Genomic DNA, 19,294 nt, shown 5'->3' with positions numbered 1-19,294 from the left:
CCTTGGACTCTCATATTAATTACAATTAGTAAGTTACCTTAGCTCTTTGAATGCAGTTGGATGCCTCTTTGAAAAAATAGTCATTTGGAAGCGCACAAAAGATTCCTTAATGGCTTGACAGAATTCAAGCATCTTCTAAACATGCCTGTCTTGCTCCACTAAGTAGCTTGTAACTCATGAAACAGATGCAAGGAAACAGCGCATTGCACTAGAAAAACCTCAGGTTTGGGAATTAGTACCACCACTTAGCTGTTGGCGATCTTAGGCAAGTTACTTAATTTTCCCTATCTGTAAAATGGAGATAATCAAACCTAGAGCAAAGGGTTGTTGTGGGGATTCAAGAGTAAATGTACACGCAGAATCCAGCACAGAGGCTGTGAGCAGTAGGTGTCCAATAAAAGCTTATTTCTTAGAGGGTTGTTGGAAAGGTTAAATAAGATCATAAAAACAACTGAGTTCACATCGTCAGCAATTACTGTTCAACTCTTCCCACTTGAGCGTTGTCTCCACTGTAGGGAATATTTGGCAGTTGTTGTCTTTATCTGGTCAGTGCAGTCATCCAAACCGGATAATTCAACCAAGTCTCCACTTGGGGCCTCGGGTTTGATGATCTCATTGTTGTTGAGATCTGTGAGATGAAAACGTACATTGGAGCCGCTAGAGGACAATTTTGCAATACCAACCAAAAGCCTTTAAAATGTTATATCCGTTGATCCCAAACTCCTACTCGTAGGAATTCACCCTTAGGAAACAATCAGAATTATAAATAAAGATCTGTGACAAGATGTTTAGTCAACTGTGATGCATGATCATCATAAAAATGGAAACAATCTAAATATATAACAATAGGCGAATGGTTGAATAAATAACCGTCTCTCTCTGATGGAATAGTACACAGCTGTTAAAGTTGAACGTTGGAGAAGATTTAATGACATGGAGAAAATAGTCACATTAGAACGTTAAACTTAAAAAGTGGGATGACAACTTGTATATACAATGAGCAATTTTGCAAAACCAGATAAATCAATGAAGAAACTGGCTCCTGCCTAAGTTACCAAACGCGTAAGGGGAAAAAAAGTACAAAATACTGCATAAAGGTATCCCATTTATGTTGCCTTTTAAAAGTCTTCTAATTCTGATCAATTAGAATCATACACTTTGTGTAGACAAAGTGTGTATTTGTATTGATGAGAAACAAAAACAAGGGAGAAAAATGGTTAGAAAAAACATCACTCTGTTAAGAGTGTCATCCCTGGAGAGTGGATTTAAGGTGATAGTCCCCTTCTTTGTGCTTTTCTGTATTTTCTAAATTTTATTCAATGAACATATTTCAAAATCAGGAAAACAGATTCATATTAAAACAGAAGGAAAATTATCAAGTCCCTATTTCTCTTTGTCTACATCTTGGTAATTTTCTCCCCTCAATTCTCTCCAGATATCCTTCACAACCAAGGAGTTCCCTGTTTATACGATGCAGGCAGAGTGTCAGCAGCACACTGAGTTGAGGACACCGTTCTCTTCGTGTCCTTCACTGGGATTCCTTCCAGTTCCCTCCACACAACTTTAGTGACAGAGTGACTTATATAGACACACAGTCCTGTGACTGCCCCCCCCAACGTAATAAATGTGACCATCCATACCAAATGGCTCCTCCTTGATGGAGGTCCAGAAAGCCCCCAAGAAAGCAAGATGCCAGAGGCAAATCACCGTGAACAGAGTAGAGAGAACAGAAAGCACCTGACCACAAGCCCAGACTCTGTCCACCTGTTCTGAGATGGCTGGGGGCCTAGAGTGGGCTGTGGACGGTTAGGATGGGGAAACTAAGAGCCACGGGAGGGCAGAACTAAGCAAAGAACTTGCTCCAGGCAAAGAGGAGCGTTCAGAGATACAATGTTCTTACAGGAGGACTAATAACAAACACAATTATGTTAATACAAAGAGCCATAAAAACAATAAACACACTTGAGGTGCCAACAGTGGGCAGAATTAAGCCCCCTCAATTCAGCTGTGATCTGCATTCTGTCTAAACACTTTGGGAAAGATAAGCAGCCACAGAACAGCCTGGGATGGAAGGAGGTACAAGGCCACGGGTCTTTCTCCTGGGTAAACGGCGTTGGTTAGGACTGTGATCTTTGTTTTCTGTCGTGCTCTGACTCATTGACTTAGAGCCCAGGGAGAGACCCAAAGGCAAGAATGGAGGGAATGGAGAGTCCTAGGAGGAAGCCCTGGGAAGAAGACAACATGAAGGGGTAAGGGACATCTTTGAGATGTTGAACAATGAATAGTATATATAAGAATATAGAAGAAGCAATCTGAGAACTTCATGCATCCTGTTCTCATTGGAATCCTGCATGGCCAATGGAAGCGGTCTTGGAAGGCATCTCTGAAAAACAGACAGCTGCATCCTTTGCTTGGGACTCTGGGGAGAGGTAGTGTTTTCACTGCACTGGAAGGCTGGCTGGCCCGTTCCCTTGAGGAATTAAGAGTTTGGTACCCAGGGTGGACCCTAGGCCTTGTAGTCCTGAATTGTGCCTCAGAAGGACAATAAGAAGGTGGAAGCTAACATGGTCATTGAATGGGGAAAAAATAGGTCTTGGAGAATGTGGGGGTGGTGGAATGCTGGAGATTAAAACAGAAGGAAAGTGGGAGGGAGGGAATTGGAGAGGAAAGAATACAGGCGCAGAGTTCAAAGGGGGGAGTTCATAGTCTTTCTCACCTTCTTGTTGAAAAGGAATCATCCCCTTTATCCATTTTGCCACAGAGACATGCCCAAGAATCCAGGTGCATGAAGCTGAAAGTACCAGATAAATCAATAAAGAAACTGGCTCCTGCCTGAATTACCAAATGTCTGACGAAAAAAAAAAATAGTACAACATGTTGAATAAAATAGGTTTATGTTGCCCTTTTAAATGTCTTTTGATTCAGATTTAGTTAAAAATCACATACTCAGTGTGAAGCGTGTATTTTTACTGATGAGAAACAAAAGAAAACAAAATTGAGGCCCAGAAAGGTTAAGTAACCTTCTCAAAGTCACACAGAGGCTTCCTGATCCCAGTGCAGCCATCCTGCCTCAGACCGGAGACAGCACCTTCATCCGCCCCACTCTTGGCCTGCCTGACCCATCCCGGGACAGCTGCCTTCCAGCTTTGCCACAAACTAGAGATTCGCTTTGAACAAATGCCTTAGTCCTTCTGAGTCTTGGTTTCCTCAACTGCGATAGAAAGGTATGGACTGGGGGACCCTTCACAATCTGTTTCATCCCCAAAGAATAAGAAAGGGACCCAGGTCCAACTCAGCCTGTTTGACTTCTCAATACAGGGGAAGGCTGGTTTTTACTTTTTTTATTTTTTGAAGAAGATGAGCCCCGAGCTAACATCTGCTGCCAATCCTCCTCTTTTTGCTGAGGAAGACTAGCCCTGAGCTAACATCCGTGCCCATCTTCCTCCACTTTATATGTGGGACGCCTACCACAGCATGCCTTGACAAGCGGTTTGTAGGTCGGCACCCAGGATCCGAACCAGGGAACCCAGGCTACCAGAGCAGAGCTCGTGCACTTAACCGCTGTGCCACCAGACTGGCCCCAAGAGTGGTTTTTAAAATGTGGCCCTGGACCAGCAGCATTAGCCTCATCTGGGAACTTACTCGAAATGCACATTCTCGGGCCCACCCCAGACCTGCGGAATCAGAAACTCTGGGGCCTGGGCCCTGAAATCTGTGTTTTAATAAGCCCTCCAGGGGGTTCCCACGCAGTTTACGTTTGAGAACCACGACTCTGAATGTTTTCTGCCCAGCGCCAGAGGGAGGGTTTCACACACACAGGCACCCACGGAGGCCACTAACTTTCGTCGGCGGCCACTAGCCGTCCTTGCCCATCCCCCTCTCACCCCTTTCCTCCCTTCTCCAGCCTAGGATGATGAATGGAGGTCAGGGCAGGGCGCTGTCAACGGAGGACGCGGCAAACCCTCCCTCCCCAGCCCAACGGGTGGGACGGGGGCGGCGGCCTTGGGGCTCCCCTAGACTGGTTGCCTTATCGTTTTGGCGACAGCCGCTGCCCTACTTTTTTGGGGGGGAGGGGCACGTTTAATAACAGAAACTTTGTTTTTAATCATCTATCCAATAGTTTGTAGAATGAAGGAGACTACTGAGAGGTGGGTGTCAGAAGAAGGGTTGGGGAGAAGAGGCTGAGCGAGAGGAGGGAAGGACAGCGCCTGAGAGCAGGGTCTGAGGGGAAGCTACAGAGAAAATAGGGGTTCAGGGGTGCCGTGGGTGTGGGAGAAAGGCAGAGAACATTGTTTTTGGAGCCGGAAAGAAAGAGAAGTTGGGGAGAGCGCGGGACTAAGGCGCAACAGAAAGAAAATGGGCGTTAGGAGAAAATCGGAGTTTGGGGGACTGTTTTTTTCTTTTCCAGCTTCCTTTCCAAGACTTTTTCTTTGCTCCACTTCGCTCCTCCCCCTCCTCCCCGCCTCCTCTGCTCCCCTCCTCCCCGCCTCGCGCGGCAATGGGAGGCTCCTAGGCAAGAGAAGCAAAAGAAGGAATTGTTTGCGAGTTCAGTCATCCAAAAAAGCTTCTTCCATATGGAGGGACCGGGTGCGCCGGGCGCGGCGTCCCCTGCCTTGTCCTCCTGCTGCCGCCGCCGCCGCGGCCCCCGCTTCCTGCCGCTGGGACCCTGAGCCCGGCCCGCCGGTGTCAGCCGCCGCGCGCACACGCACACGCACACTCACACTCACACTCACACACACGCGCCCGCCGCAGCCCCACGCGCCCTCCCTCCCCGGCCGGCACCTTCTCGGCCCGGGTTCCTTTGTTGCTCCCGCTGCGGCCCATCTCCCGTTTGGTGTGTCCCCGGGTGTCACTGGGCGGGTTGTGTGTCCGTGCGGCGCGGGGCTGTGTGGCTCTCTCCGCGCCCACCACGCTGGCCCCCGGGCCCCGGCTCGCCCTGCCCGGGAGCCGGCTGCCCCAGAGGTGAGTCACGTCGCTGAAGTTTGTTTTCTTTTCATAAAAAGTTGTGTTTATTTGTTGGTTTGGGGCGGGGGGGGGCGGCCGCAGGCCGGGCGATGCCGGGGAAGCGCCGGCGGGTGGCCGGTGGGCCGCGCGGGCGGAGCGGGGCCGAGCGCTCGGGGCGAGCGGGGCGCGGGGCGCAGAACGGGGACGCGGCGGGCAGCCGGCCCCCCGGGGCACCGCATCTCCCGGCCTGCCGGCGAGGTCCGGCCCGGTTCCCGGAAGCTTCTCGGGGGGAAGAAGGGCCCAGACAGCCTCCCAGACTTGCCCCCGAAGGTTGACACCAGTGCTCCGGCTCCGGGCCGTGGGCAGAAGCCCGCACGGGTGTCGGCACAGACACAGCACCCTTTCGGCCTCTTCGGGGGTGAGGGTTTATCGTGTTGGCGTTTTACAAGGAAAAGACTAAATCTAGGGACGGAGAGGAACCGGAGCGAAACAGCCCCAGAAGAGCATCCCTGGCTGGAAGGGGTGGAAGGGGTGGAAGCGGCGAGGCTGAAGAGGGGTGTCCAGAGGTGTCTGGGGTTGGGGCAGCGGTGAGAGAAAGAGAGAGAGAGAGAGTGTGTCTGAGTGTGTGCTTGCGTGTGCGTGTTCGCGCGTGCGGCGTCCTCCTGGGGTCGTGCTCTTGGTGGTTTTGTTTGTGTAACTGAGAAGGTGGGGAAATGAACCCTGGAACAAGTGGGAAGGGGCTGTGGGGAGGGGCAAGGAACCCGGGAAGAATTTCCTGCTGGCGTTGGGAAGGGCCTGCTTAACTTTCAGGATGCCCAGTGCTGCTTTGCTTTTCCAGGTGACAGGAGAATTTTGAGGGGTGGGAGGCAGGCGGATCGTGGAGGAGGAGCCCTGAGGATTGGTTTTGTTCCGTTGTGTTTTGGGGACGGGGTGGCAGTGGCAGAGTTACTTGAAAGGTTGTTGTGTTCCTCCAGAGATGTGGCAGTAGAGCTAAGAATACCCAAACCGCACACCAGCGATCCTAAACAGGCACTTGCTGGGTGTGGTGGGGTGTTCTGCCTCCCCATCCCTCCGCAGCAAGTTCAAATGGGTTCGCAGAAGTTTTTGACCCACAGATCACCTCTTTGCGTGGATGGAGTGAAAGGTATATTTTGGATTCAGGCGCTTGTGCCCCCTCCAAGTGTCCTGTACCCAGCTCACATTTGTCACCTAGTTCTTTGTTGCTCAGAGCTTTGCAAACATCAGCCATTGAATGAATTGTAATTTTTGAAATTATTGATTGTGCCAACATTTCTGATTTATTCCACAACTGGGCACTAAACAGGCAGCCCCGCTCTGTGATGGTTTTTTCATCCCTCTGGTTACAGCCAATAAATCAATCCATTTTCTCAAGGGCAGCATGGGCCATATTAAAACAGGGACTTGTTGGGCTGAGGGGGGGGGGAGACTGGGGGGCCCATACATCTGGGTGACCTGTTTTCTGAACTTAAAGTGAATCTGAGGCAAGAGCTTGGCCATTTTGAAGTGTGTAACAGGTTTCCCAGGAAAATTTCTGAGGTCTTATAATTGGCACTTTTTAATGGTCTCATAATTGAAACCCAGAAGGTTCCCATGGTAATCTTGAAGCACCTTGGGGTCAGTGGGACAGAGGCAGTGTGGAAACAGCAGTGGAGTTATGATCTTCCTGCCAGAGGAGTTTAGGAGTGAGTTTATGGAAAGAGGTAAAAATGAGAGAACTAAGAGCTGCTCCATTGTGCCACTTTGCTGACACTGCCCGCCCGCACGTAGATTTATTACTCAGAGTTTGGCCCTTCAGGAGGCTGGAGGCTGTCTACACCTATGAAATCTGAGAATTGAGATGTCAGGCACCATCCCTTCATCCTCTTTCAAGAGATCTCAAAAGAATAACATTGCAAGAGACATTTTCTCAGGAGAAATTGCCCAAGCCACAGGCGTTGGGTTTACCTGGGAAAGGAGGTTGATAGAGACCAGGATGGTTGGTTGGTTCCTTGGCCACAGCTGGGAAGGGGTGGGGGCAGGAAACAGAGAGGACCCTGCTGAGGTGTTCATTGGTTGGCCAACTTGTGATAAGAGGCTGATTTAGGTTCCCTTCCATCCCTCAAATGGGCCCGGAGATTTTCCTTTCTTTGAAGGGCTCTTTCAAGTGTTTGGGCTCCCAGCTCTCCTCAGCAATTTGTCTGTGGTTTCCTTGGCCTAAGAAGGAGTAGGAGATCTTACTCATGCAATAACTCAGTTGACTTCCCCAGGGACCCCCAGGGTTTAAGCCAGGAGGCAGGAAGTGAGCCTGGCGGTCACTGTATTCCATCAGGCTCTAGTGGTTCTGGGTTCAGATTTTGGTGAGGTCACTGATAGGGTTAATGAAAAAGGATTTTTCTCTCTGTGCTTTCAAACGCACGGGAAGAAGCTGAAGACGACCCAAGTGTACCGGATGATTGCTATCCGCTTCTTTCTTGCCTCTGAATGGGAAAGTATTAACCTGGCACCAAAAGATATTATACATTTGGAGTTTACTTTCTTTCCTCCAAACTCCAAGCCTCCTTGCTATCTTAGAAAATAAGAGAAAGGGGAAGGGAATGGAAATTGGGAGGGAGAGGAAAGAACGTGATTTGTTACGTTTAAAAGAAATCTATTTACTTTGACATATGAAACTTCTTGTCATCTGCATACTTCAATTCAGCAAACATTTATAGTCCATCACACCTCAGGCTGGGAGCTTTCTTGTCCCAGGAGAATAAACTTTCTTAGTCAAAGGGTGGTTTTGCAAACCTCCCTCCCAATTTTTATTTATTGCACAAGCATCTACTACTAATAAAATATTTTTGAAAATTATCCACAATTCCAAACTGTAACACAACTTGTTTTTGTTCATCCACGTACATACATACTTTTCACACAGTTGTGATAAAGTATAGATTTGTCGTCAGTCAGCCCTGAAGCATGTCTACTTTTGCCCGAAGACTCACTGAGAACAGATACGTCCAACCACCTTGCTGTTGGGGAGAACATCCTAACTCCTGAGGATGCTCCCACATGGAGCCTTGACGTGTAATATTTCCATCATCTATGAGACTGAATCAAATATTTGAGGCTGGGGTGGGATGCAAGAGGGTGTTTATTTTTAATTTAGAAATGCTTGTTTACAAAAAGCCTTCCTAAATAGGGCTTTTGCCTCCGTGGAGCCCTTAGGGTTGGTAATGGGTACAGAGGGGGAGGAGGAATGCAGGAAGGAAGGTTTCAAGGATCCATCTCAAGTGGCACTGCCCTGAGGGTTAGGAAATTTGGGTTGGAACCCTGGCTCTGCCTGTGGACTCTGCCACATTGACTCAAAGCACTGAAGCCAGCGATCCCCACACCTCCACGGCCACTGAGTTAGACCCCCCACAGCTTGCCCAGTCCTTCCTGCCCTTTATCATTCCCCCATCCACACCATCTTTTCCACCATGCTTGTTCATGCCCTTGACAGTTGTTCCTGACACATGGCTGGACTTCCCACTGTCTACCTATTGGCACCCACGCACCCTCCATGAGTCCCACGAACAATTCACTACCCAGCTTAACAATAGTCTAAGTTTACCATCCACATTTCTTCACCCTCCCACGTGGCTGTGCCCCACCTCATGATACTGTTCCCTCAGTGGGAGCCCTCTGCTCCAGCCTGACCCATCTGGTAGCTGACCCTTGATCTTTGCTAGGTGCACTCCTGGTTTGCTGCCTTACCCCCTACCCCTACCCCAGACTTCTTCCTTGTAAGCCCACCTTACTTCATATGAGGTCTGATTATAACCTTTGTGAGAGACACTTGGTGAATATTGATCAAAGTGGACAGCTGGATGCATGGGTAATGGTTTTGTAAGATCAACAGACTGTTTTCAATGTAATCATTGTCCTTGATCCATTGTTTATTTCATTTCTAGCAAAGAGTCAGATAACTGGAGATTTACAGAAGCCTATGATCTTAGAAAAACTGCTTTTTCTCTGTTTTCTTATTTAGAAAATGGATTAATAAGGAATTAATATGGTTTACAGCAATTCACCTTATAAGAAGCAAACACTTCAGAACTGTTTATTTGGTTCAAAAGATGAGACACTTTCCTTTTTCCTCAGTCCCAGCACCAGCTTCCTGGAACCCATGACCCATGAAGTCTTGTCAACACTCACGCCGTCTGAGGGTGGCAGCAATGGAGTAGAAGAAGCAGGTGAGGTGTTCTGCCCACAGTCCAACATCTCTGGCCCATTGAGTCAGTCGTTCTTCAGGTTTTGTGTCGCCACTTGAAGATAGAGTGTTTCTCATCCTTTACTATTGGAAGGGTCCAGCTTTGAGTGGAATCTGGACCAAACAGGTTGGTTCTAGCTCAGTTCAGTTACTCTTTTCATTAGAGCCTATGGTAGCCTCTTTCCCCAGAGGTGGCCACGGGAACCCCCATTTCCTTGAGGCAAACTCTGTTCGCCATGTTGGATACAACCATTTACTCTGGGGTTTGGAGTGTGAGGCTGCTGTGGAGAAGTCCTGCCGAGGCTTCAGTGAGGAAGGCCCTGTGTTTACATCTCCGTTGATGGTATTACAGCGAATGCTTTGTGATCTGATGTGCTGGGCAGTGTTTATCTCACAGACCCCAGAGGGACTCTGCGTTGTCCGATCTTCTGAAATGAAGTTAGGAAATAATTTCTCTTTTCCTAGTAGTGAATTTGGCCTTATCTTCAAAGAAGGCCTTTGATGTTTGGGACAGGATTATTGGGCAGTAAGAGGAAATCATAGGAGAAAGATGAGAGCCAATAATACACAGTCAACTCAGTTGCCAGAGAAAATGTTGAGGAAAGTCTCAACTAGTTCTCCTGGTTAGGAACAGGAAAGTAGATAATATGGCCAGGGTAGGTAGGGTTGAATAAAAAATAACCCAAAAGGAGCCGAGCAGCAGAAAGTATGGCAAAGGAATATTTATTCTTCTCCAAAATGAGTTTGGACAGCATTGGACAAGATGAGGGTGATGACACATGTAGGTTGGAGCCTGCATCCTTTCAACAAGCTTTTCTTGAGGACCTGGTATGCGCCAGGGATCAATACCAGAGCGCACGCCATCCAGAATTCCATTACTGAGGAAAGGAAACGCGGAGCGCTGTGATACACCCTCTCATGTCCAAGTCCTCGGACCGGGCCAGTTAAGAAAGGCTCCTTGAGGGGGCAGGGGCAGTCCCTCAGGCCAAGTCTTGGAGGCAGAGTTGGGACTGGCTGTACTGAAATGTTCTTTTACCTCTGCTCTGGTGTGGAGTTCATTATTTTCTCCTGAAAACTTACTTTTCCTCAGTGGACAATAGGCTGAAGTATTCTTCAGAGAGGAGGTGTCAAGATCAGGATAGTTTTTTAATTTTAGGAAAGTTAAAAGCTGGAATCTCTGCATTGAATACAGAATCTCAGAAGTTTGAGTCTTAGACAAGTTTCTTTTTTATTTTTTTAAAGATTGGCTCTTGAGCTTACGTCTGTTGCCAATCTTATTTTTTCTTCTTCTTCTCCCCAAAGCTCCCCAGTACGTAGTTGTATATTCTAGTTGTAGACGCCTCTGGTGGTGCTATGTGGGACACTGCCTCAGCGTGGCCTGATGAGCGGTGCCATGTCTATGCCCAGGATCCGAACCGGCGAAACCTGGGGCTGCCGAAGAGAAGTGTGCGAGCTTAACTACTCGGCCATGGGGCCGGGCCCCTTAGACAAGTTTCTAAAACCAGTTACTGAATAGCTTTCAGGGGAAAAAGGACAAATGTGTGATTTTTTTTTTTGTTTCTCATCCGTGTCACACTTTAGCTGAGAATTCTAGAAACACATGCCTGAATTCAGCATCTTACCTTTCAGTTCCATTTGCCCTTTGTTCTACTGTCTGGGGTAGATTTGCTTGGCCCTGGCATCATTCTCAGAGTAGCAAGTGGGGGGACATTTATTTTAGGGACAGGAGAAAGAGGCTGGGCTCTCCAGTTGCCCGAGACCCTCCTTCACTGCTGAGAGCTGACGTTGGCGCAGGATGGGAGCTGCAGGTAAGAGGAGGAGGGTGTGTGGATCCGCTGGCCTGGAGGTGCCCCACGCTGGGCTGGAATTGGACTCCTGAGGAGAGCCCTCCCCCACCCTGGTCCTGCCAATATTTTTCCAGATTAGTCCCAGCCAAGCTCCTTTACTAGTCTGAACTTACCTAACATTACAATCCCAGCAGTTTTATTAGGTATGGGTCACAGTTAATTGGAGAGGAAAATTGGGGGTTTCTGGGTTTATTAGTTTTCTGTGAAAGCAGAGGCTGCTCTTAATTGTTTCACAGATCATCTTCCCCACTTGCCTCTCTTTCTGCTGTCTTTCTAATGGCTATCAGCCCACGGTGGTGTCAGCTAGCTCTTCCTTTTTACATACCTGTGCCCACGTGAGGGGATTTCGTAATGCAATCAGTCAGCACAACGCCCTCTTTTTGCAAGTGAGACCACATAAAGTGATGGAAATTCATGGCTGTTTACCTCTGTCATTATGAATGGATGTTTTGTAGTGAACAAGTTCCATAAAAATCAGCTGTTACAGCCAACAGTGAGATTCCAGCAGCTCTTCCAACGTGCGGGCCTTCGAAGCAGCCACCTGCAACCCCTCCTTGACACCACCGGTGGTCTGCCCTCGTGAAGGCCGCTTTGGCTCCAGGTAGAAGCCCCACAGTCAGGTGCTCTCCGTTCTGTAGCCTTCTGTTGAAGAGCTGGAGGCTGGGTAGTTAGGGCTGCCTTTCGCCTGTCTGGACGGTGGCAGCTTGCCAGCGAATTTCGCTGGGTGGTCTCTGACAAAGGAGAGAGGAGGGGTGGGGGAGCTCAGCCCTCCTGCCCAAAGGGGAATGAGAAGGTTGGCAATCAATCCACTGTCACTGAAACACCACAAAGGTCTTGAGTAGGGATAAAAAGCAAGGAACAGGTTGCTGAAGGCAGTATTGTGATGGAGTTCATTCCTGTCCCCCTGATTTTACAAACGAAGCCTTGCATGTATGTGGCAAGGGTGGGCACACGCGAGCAGCAGGTACCCTTGATCACGGGAGGGAAGAATTATTATTCTCACTCCATCACTCAGGGAATCAGCCATGGACCTGGAGGGCAGGCCGCGATTGGCAAATCCCAGTGCCAGTGAAGCAGCACCGCCTGCCTCCGTTGTCCTTCTGGTGATGTGGAGAATGATAGCTGCCATTTAGTGAGCACCTACTGTGTGCCACGTCCTGCACTAAGCACTACAAGCGTTGTCCCCAGAACCCCCCAGTAATCCTGTGAAGATGGGCATCGGGAGCCTGTCCTGCAGATAAGGGAGCTGAAGCTTAAATAATTGTAGTGACTTGTTCTGGTCTCACAGCTGGTAACTGGCAGAGCCAAGATTTCATTGCGGGGCTGCTGGCTCCAAAACTCAGGCTTCACAGAAAAAAGAAAAAAGCCCAGACAATTCTCTCCCCCAAAGCAGAGGCCCCCTAGCTTGGGGGAGCTGTTTCTTTTGCAACTAACAAAGTGTAAGGGGCAGGTGGGGGCCTTTATGAGACTTGCCTTGAGAGACACAAATTGAAAACTGGGACCACAACTGGGAGGTTTGGCTGGCTCAGCAGCAGCAGCATGAGGGCAGCCAGGCTCTGTGGCCCAGCTGGTGTCAGACTTTGCAGGTCGTGCTAAACTCCACCTCCATCTTGGGTCTCATCTCAGAACATGTCTCCTGACTTTTCTCCCTGCTGGGACATCATCTGAATTGGCTGTCTGAATCTCTGCTTCCACTGTAGATGCCAGCTGAATCCATTTCCTCCTCGAGTCTCTGCAAGTCTGATCAAGCAGGTCCTCTGTGGCCTCGGTGGGGTGAGGGGGAGAAGGTGTTTGGCCCAGCAGATCCTTTTACTGGTCAGGAGAAGTGGCAGCTTGTACAGAAAAATACCCTGGGGAAGGAAGCAGCAGCTTTGACAGACAGGTAACTGACAGGAGATGGTACCTTCCAGGCAAATACTCACAGGGCAGCAGGCAGAAAGAATTCTGCAGGCAGTTACCTGCAGACAGCGAGCCAGACCTCTCCCTGCTGGCTGCGGGGAGTGCTGGAGACTTCTGCGGAGGACATGTACTTGCCCTCAGTTTCTCGTTTTCTTTAACATGGAAAGCCTAAAGCCAGGATATTCTGAGTTGGGGGTTGGGGGGTAAGGGAGACACTGGGGTTTAAGATATAATTATCTGAATAACTAGTTGGGTACCCGACAGGGAGTCATGGAAACTCTCGGTGCCTTTGTTTCCCTGTCCTCGCAAGCTGCCTTCTGAGAGCACTATGAGGATGCTCTAAGATGGCACGAGGGAACACTTTTGATTCAAAACGTTCCTACTCACCTCAAAGCCCAAGGCCTCTGGCATCTGTGCTCACCCAAGATGAGTTTCGGAGAGAAGACATCCTGGACTGGCCAGAGGTCAGAGTCAGCTCACAAGGGCTGCGTCTGCTTCTGTGGTTGTTTCTGTTTCCTAAGGGCAGGGGCCTGCATGGGAAGTGGTTTGGTCCTATAGCCAGAAACCGTTCTGGATCTCTCTGGAAAAGCTGCCTTTCCTTCTCTTGCAGGATGAGGCAGTGAAGTGTCTTGGGGTCCTGCAGGGGTTGGGAGAGGAAGAGATCTCATGGCAGGAGGATGCTGGTCAGCATTCTTCCTGAGAGAGGAAGGAACAGAGGAGTCTGAGGAGTGTCTGGGGGATCCCATCTGAGAGGATGGAAATCTGGAGTGAATCTTACTCGAAAAGATTGAAATGTCGGAGTAAGATGGTTGTTGCAGAAGGGAGCAGTATGTCTGGGGCCACTTCTAGGTTGGAGACCATGTGGCATCCTGGTTAAGGGCAGGCTTTGGAACGAGGCAGGTCTGGAGTATGCCCCTGGGCTAGTTACCTAAACTCTGAGACCCCAGTGTCTTAAGGTTGTTGCAAAGAGGAAGCAAGACACCGCTTATAAAGCAGGTGAAATGCATTGTGAGCATTCAGTAGAAGGCGGCTGTTATTAGGAAAGGAAAGTGGAACAGAATGAAAGGAGCGTTGCTGTAGATTGGGCAGCTAGAAGGGTGAGCAGGTGGAAGCCTGCAGTGATGGAACACCCACTGGCTCAGGGCTCTGTAGAGATGAAAGAATGGGAAGAAGGGGAGAGAGAGGAGCCCACCATGGGGCCAGGCCCTGCCCCAGGTGCACCCGTAGGTACCAGTCCTCGGGCCTGGTCCCTGGGAAGAGAATTCCCACCCAGCCTTCTCCTCTGCTTCTCCCCTAATTCAGCATCTTCCATTCTATCAGTTAGACCAAACACCTGGGAGTCATCCTTGACTCTCTTCTTTCTCTCATACTCCACTTTAAATTGGAGAATGAGATTGGCTTTACTTTGAAAATATATTCAGAATCCTGCAACTTCTCACCACCATAGTCTTCCATCCACATTTCTTTTCTGGACTATTCCTAATTGTTCTCCCTGCTCCTGCCCTTCCCTGACTCCCTGCCCCGTAGTCTCTTCCTCACAGAGAAGTCAGTGTCAACGTCCAAAAGAGAAGTCAGGTGAGGTCACTTCTCTGCTTCAAACTCTCCATGGCACCCATTGCATTCTGAGAAAACTCCAGACACCTTCAGGGCTCTCTTGCAGCTCTGGCCTCCCCTCCCGCTCCCCGCTCACCGAGGTGCATTGGCCTCCTTGCTGCTCCTCCAACTAGCTGAGCAACCTCCCTCCTCAGGGGCTTTGCCCTCTGCCTGGAAGGCTCCCCCCTTATCTGCGCAGCTCCCTCCCTCACTTCATTCAGGTCCTGGGTCCCCTTAACCTGATGGCCCTTTATTCAACTGCACCATCATTCTCTCTCCCTTCAACCTAATCTATTTTTCCTCAGTGTTATCACCTCCTGACCTGTATCTATTTGTGCATCTGCTTATTGCCTGCTTTCCCTCTGGAGTGAAAGAGCCAGGACATCAGGGACTTGGTGTTGTTTCTTGCTGTCTTCCAACTTCCTAGAGTAGAATCTGGTAGCTAATCAGTGCTCTCTCTCTCTCTCTATATATATATATGTATTATTTTTACTAGTTTGCAGGGCTTTCCTGAATCTCAAAAGGGGTATAATAAGAGTTTTAAACAAAATGAAATAATTATGTATGGATTTATATAAGAAAAATGCATTCGGGGCTGGCCCAGCAGCGTGGTGGTTAAGTTTGGTTGCTCTGCTTCAGCGGCTCAGATCCTGGGCATGGACCTACACACTGCTCATCAAGCCATGCTGTGGTGGCATCCCACATAGAAGAACTGGAAGGACATACAACTAGGATATACAGTTATGTACTGGGGCTTTGGGGAGAAAAAAAAAAGAGGAAGATTGGCAATGGATGTTAGCTCAGGGCCAATCTTCCTCACCTTAAAAAAGCATACCTTTAAAAGAAAAGAAAAGAAAAATGTATTCTGGGTATACGTAAATGGGAGAATGTGGGAGAGAGGTGCAGAGAAGTCTAATGCTATTAGAGGGTCCGTTTTAGAAAAGCCAGAAAGAATGTGCTAGGCTGCAGCAGAAACAGCCCCGTTCCTCTCTCTTCCTCAAGGTACCTGACCTCAGGAATGTCCATGGCTGTGCCAGCTGTTCCGCCTGGAAGGGGAATGTAATGTCTCTCTGGCCCTTCCACATCACTGAAGAATTTATTGAACTTTCTGCCCAGTGCTGTGCTAGGTGTGACTAGGAGATGCAGAAAAGCCCAGCGCATCCCCTCACTCCACCACGAGTTCACAGTCTCGTTGTTCCTCCGGGCTTTCCTCAGTGTGCCTGGACCATCCAATGTACTGCTCCCTTCTGTAGGCACAGTTGAACTGGAGCTCTGTTGAATCTGGTTTGGAACCACAAACCAGGGACATGAGAAATGTGCAATGAATTCGAGAATGGTTTGGTTCCCTACTCGCCTGAGGGCCTGGTGGCACCAGGCCCCATGCTAGGCACGCAGGTGACAGAGGTGGTCTCTGCTGCTGGAGAGTTGACAGCCTTCGAACAACGCGGAATAGCGTGTTCAGATGTCCGCCCCGTGGGGGATAGATCTGACTTCAAATTGTATCTCAGTCATTTCTGACGTCGTTCTAGATTTAGAAGCTGAGAAGAATAAAAACAGGGACAAAGATCCCAAGAGGTCTTGTGCTCACAGCAAATGTGCCTGAGAAATGACACTGCCAAGATCCCCAGACCCAACATAGACAGCGTCTCGGGGAGCTGGGGGATGGCCCGAGTTTTCTTTAACCTCAAAGAAATTAATAGCCTTTTTAAAAAAAGGAATTTTAGGTTTACAGAAAATATTTCAATGACAATTACAGAGAGCTGCCACTTGCCCCTCACCCCCCAACAATTCCCCCTATTACTAACATCTTAAGTTGTTGTAGTACATTTGTTACAATTGATGAGCCAATGTTGACACATTGTTATTAACTAGAGTCCATGGTTTACATTGAGACTCACTTTTTGCATCATACTTTCTGTGGGTTTTGACAAATGCAGAGTGACAGGTATCCACCATTACCATGTCATACAGAATAATAGTTTCACTCTCTAGAAACCCCCTGTGTTCCACTTATCCAGCCCTCCCTTCCCTCTCCCGAGCCCTGGCAACCACTGCTCTTTTTACTGTCTTTGTAGTTTTGTCTTTTCCGGAATGTCATATAGTTGGAATCACATAGTGTATAGTCTTTCCAGATTGGCTTTTTTCACTTAGCAGTCTCCTCCAGTTTTAAGCTTGCCCCCTCACCCCCATACATGCATCCACCCAGCTGGGGGGCAAGGCGCCGGGAGAGGAGGAGCCCCAAGCCTGTGCTGAGACCCATGTGGCCGAGCCTGAAGCTCTGCCGTGCGGCTCCTTTATCGTCGTCCACTGAGCATGCCTGGCCCTGGTGCTACTGGAGTTTAGCCCAGGCTGGTAAACTGTCAGGAGCTGCCTGTGTTTGGGTTCCACATCTGGAAGCATCAGCTGAGCAGACTTTCCCATCCCATTCCTAAATAGAGAGACAGGAGGAGAGCACGGGGCGGTTTGCCTTCCTCCTTAGTAGTTTGTTTTACTTGCTTTGGAACTGCGGATGAGCTCCGGGAAGCGAGCTTCCCCCGGGCACATCTGGTGGGTGGCAGGCCACAGGTCCCTCAGCCTCTGAAGTCGCTGCTTTTGGGTCTGCCCAGGTTCCAGCGGTGTCTGTGCTGAGCCTGGGGGGGATTGGGCACTGGGGCCTGTTTGTGGTCATTCAGGAGGAAGATAGATCAGGTGCAAAGAGATTGGTAACATTTTCCCTGCCTAGAGGTGCTTCTTTCTCCAGTCAGCCTAGCAAACGAGGATTCCTTGGGAGTTTGGTGGCAGGAACCTCAGTATTCACTGCCTGCACCAGTCACTCCTGACGGTGAGGCTGTCTCTCTGGGGGGTAAGCTGTGATGATGGATCTTATAATGAGAGCAGGAGGAGGAGCTCTTCCAACCCCGCTCCAGCTCTCAACCACAGTTAGGGGAAAGGAAAGTGCATGTGAATGGGGGGGGGTCACGTGGGTCATCTGGTTGAACCAGACTGAAAAGTTCCAGGGGCTGAGGAAAGGCAATGTTCTAGGTAGAGAGAGCTCCGACCCCGGGGAGTGGGATCTGAAGTTTAGACCCCAGCTTCCATTGCTTCCTGTTTGGAATAAACACAGAGCTGAGGCCAGCTGGTACCTTCCCACTCTGAAGGACGCCAGCCAGGTGTGTGAGAGTTCAGGACAAAGGACGAGGAAGACTGATGGCCCCCTTGGAAAGTGGAAGTTCCATGCTGACCGCCCAAATCCATCCCTCCTCCTCCGGTTCCCTTTCTTCCCCTAGCCAATCTGTAGCCCCCGCAGGGACTCACGAAGATCTCTGGGCCGCTGTTCTGTGGCTCTACCTGGTTGTCCCCCGTCTAAGTGGAGACTAATAGTACGTGTCCCAGGTTTGTCCCTAAGACTGAGCACTAAACAATGGAGTGTTTAAAGCTCTTTACACTCTTCAGAAGCCGACCCTCTCTACAGGCAAGCCGCCTTTGTTTTTGTCGTGAATTATGGAATCAGAGTATGGCCTTCTGGCCCTCTGTCTTCCTGGGTCTAACGCCAGAGTCTGAGAGGCTGAAACAGTGATTACTGACTATCTATGCTTCCAGAAGTCTTGGCCCCTGCCGCAGTTGGCCTGGGGAGGCAGAGGATAGAGAACAGCTGAGCCATGTGAGTGTGGGACCTGCGTTCCTTACCAAATCCAGCCTTCACCCCTAAGTCACCCTCCTCACATTCTGTTCCCCGAGGAGGTGCACTGAGAATCCTGAGAACGAATCCCAGGCTAGCTTCTGTAGGTACATGCCAGGGAGTGTATGTCTGGCAGCAGGGGCCATGTTTCCTGAACTAAAAGATAAATATGTGATCTGACAGCATTTGGGACTTTTTTTCCTCCTGATTTGTGTGGGGGAAGAAATCTCAGAAAGGCTGATTTTATAAATGGCCTTTATGTTTATAAAAATATAAATTTATAAGTGTGATGCATTGAAAAAGATCACCTTTGGCATAAGGAATGGCCTTCTATACAGCGGGGGCCACCCCAGAACCTCCCAACAGCCTGTGAGAGCAGGATGGGCAGGCAGGGAGGCACAGGGTGAGCCTTGCCCTATTTGCGGGGGGGTGCCCTTGCTCTATGAGGGGAGCTTCAGCAAGCGTCAGTAGAAGGAAGTCTCTGATGCTGTCTGGGTCTTCTCTAGTACTTTCTTTCCAGAACATTCTATAGAAACCCAGGGCAAAGTCCAAATTTTACCCACCGCCACCTTACTGTTCTCTCTAGAAAAAGCCAGCCTCCATGGCAGTGGAACAGGGAGGCTCCTTAATAACTAAGATCTGCGTGCTTTCAAAGTCAGGCAGCAGAGAGGAACAGCGTGCCACTGAGATGGAATCTTAGCAGGCAGAACTAATTTCCCCACACGAGGAAATGAACCAGAATGCCAGTGCTCAGGCCCGAGGTCTGGATGGGAGGAAGGCAACAAGACCTTGTTTTTTGGCATCTCAGCCATGATGAGGTGTGTTACCCTTCCTCGGGCTGGAGGTCCTGACCCGTCTCCCTAGTGTGAAGAGTGCCACCACTGAAACTGATGATGCCCCCCCACGGCCTGCCTCTGTCAGTCACCTGAGGTTTTACATGAGCTGTTCTGGTTGTCCAGATACCCAGCAATGAGCTGTGGTGAAAACAGAGCTTCTTCACGCCTCTCCAGGCATCTTCCACGTGGGCCCAATGACATGTTCATAACCATTAAAGAGTGGCCTTTCAACTGATCAGTCAACAGGTCTTTGAGCACTGTCCTGCTGCCCTCTAGACAGTTA

General features: G+C 49.4%; 1 protein-coding gene and 1 long non-coding RNA gene across 14 annotated transcripts in view; one reads left to right on the top strand and one right to left on the bottom strand.

Moving 5' to 3' along the window:
* Window positions 1–384: 384 nt before the first annotated feature.
* Window positions 385–5,108, bottom strand: LOC139076915 (uncharacterized). 2 transcript variants are annotated; one of them, XR_011528962.1, is made up of 3 exons: window positions 4,783–5,108; window positions 2,717–2,848; window positions 385–628 (listed from the first exon to the last, which is right to left on the bottom strand). It is a non-coding gene; the product is annotated as an uncharacterized lncRNA (long non-coding RNA). The 2 variants fall into 2 exon arrangements; XR_011528963.1 differs by having other exon boundaries at window positions 2,717–2,791; window positions 4,783–5,091.
* The window catches only part of BOC (BOC cell adhesion associated, oncogene regulated), a 71,765-nt gene continuing 57,289 nt past the window's right edge, over window positions 4,819–19,294 (top strand). For 5 of the 12 annotated variants that reach the window (XM_070581951.1, XM_070581942.1, XM_070581946.1 and 2 more), the window contains exons 1-2: window positions 4,819–4,962; window positions 9,070–9,161. The gene's annotated coding sequence lies outside the window, so the exon portion shown is untranslated. Of the gene's footprint in view, window positions 4,963–5,125; window positions 5,363–9,069; window positions 9,306–11,480; window positions 11,627–19,294 lie in introns of those variants that run through there. The other 7 variants (XM_070581955.1, XM_070581948.1, XM_070581953.1 and 4 more) reach the window with 4 other exon arrangements.

The sequence above is a fragment of the Equus przewalskii genome, chromosome 18 (assembly GCF_037783145.1).
Source record: "Equus przewalskii isolate Varuska chromosome 18, EquPr2, whole genome shotgun sequence".
Lineage (NCBI taxonomy): Eukaryota > Metazoa > Chordata > Mammalia > Perissodactyla > Equidae > Equus > Equus przewalskii.
This window is presented reverse-complemented; position numbering and strand designations above follow the sequence as displayed.